At 46.6% G+C, this 1,230-nt stretch overlaps 1 protein-coding gene across 1 annotated transcript in view; it reads right to left on the minus strand.

Moving 5' to 3' along the window:
* Window positions 1–262, minus strand: part of LOC119590596 (uricase-like) — a 12,704-nt gene extending 12,442 nt beyond the window's left edge. The window contains exon 1 of the mRNA XM_037939272.1: window positions 193–262. The gene's annotated coding sequence lies outside the window, so the exon portion shown is untranslated. The remainder of the gene's footprint in view (window positions 1–192) is intronic.
* Window positions 263–1,230: the final 968 nt, after the last annotated feature.

Here is a 1,230-nt window from a genome sequence, read left to right on the forward strand (position 1 = left end):
GTAAGTGGCCCTGCTTTCACAAAAAAAATCACACGTATCTATACATGAGAAAAAAAAACATTAAAAAACGTTTAAAATATCAAAGTTGCATAGTTCCATCGCTTCCAGTAATACATTAATAGCATAACGTAGCACACAAATATGATAATGATGGTTTTCGAAAGCGAAACATATCAGTAGGCCGATACGTACAGATCCAAGCGAGGATTTTCTTTGAAGTGTAACACGGAGCTCTGTCGGGGGATGACTGCGACTCGGCCTGCGCAGGGGACGAAGCGCAGTTCACGGACGGGGAGGGGGAGGGGGTGGCAAAGGTGAGGGGCAGGGAGGGGGAAGGAGTTGGGGAGGGGGTGGCAAAGGTGAGGGGCAGGGAGGGGGAAGGAGTTGGGGAGGGGGTGGCAAAGGTGAGGGGCAGGGGGGGGAAGGAGTTGGGGAGGGGGTTGGCAAGGGGAGGGTAGAGGGGTAGGCAAGGGGCGGGTAGAGGGGTAGGCAAGGGGAAAGAGGGGAGCATGGGGTTTAAGTGAATTTGGGGGGCCGGGAACAAGGAGCAGTGGGAGATAGGGGGAGGAGATAGGAAGGGGAGTAGGGGGAGGGGGTGTGCATGGGCAGGAGTAGGTCAGAGAGAGAGTGATGAGCAGGCGAGATGGGCAAAGGGGGGGGGGAGAGTGGTGGACGGGCAATGGGCAAGGGTAGGGAAGGGGTGGACACGTACTCTCTAGAATATCCACGTTTTTCAGATATAAAACTGGATTGATATCTGACTGTTGTTGAAAAATCCATAATTTCAGAGCTTACACAAGTAAATTTGTCAAATTCTTTCACATCTTTTTTCCTTTTCTTTTGGCAGGGAGGTGGAAGCTGGGGTCATCAAATCTATCATTTTCGAAATGCGATCAGTACGTAAAAAAATTATAATAATTACGGAATTACGGCAATCTTTATTTAGAACCATAGCATTTATTTAACTAAAATTTTCACAAACACAGACACATTTTCTACTCCGGAAAGAGGACGCCAAACTCCCATACTTATATTTGACTGGTTTCTATGTGGTTTTATAGACGGTGAAAAATATAGATGAATAAATCTATTCGGAACAAAACAGGTTTGTTTTTTTATTTTTTGTCCATAAAAGGCAATACCCCCACCCCTCTTTAGTTCATCTGGTACCCGATAGATGGCATACCTGTCTAGTGTTGTTGTTGTTGTTTACACTCTTAATTTGGGAGG

The sequence above is a fragment of the Penaeus monodon genome, chromosome 27 (assembly GCF_015228065.2).
Source record: "Penaeus monodon isolate SGIC_2016 chromosome 27, NSTDA_Pmon_1, whole genome shotgun sequence".
Classification (NCBI taxonomy): Eukaryota; Metazoa; Arthropoda; class Malacostraca; order Decapoda; family Penaeidae; genus Penaeus; species Penaeus monodon.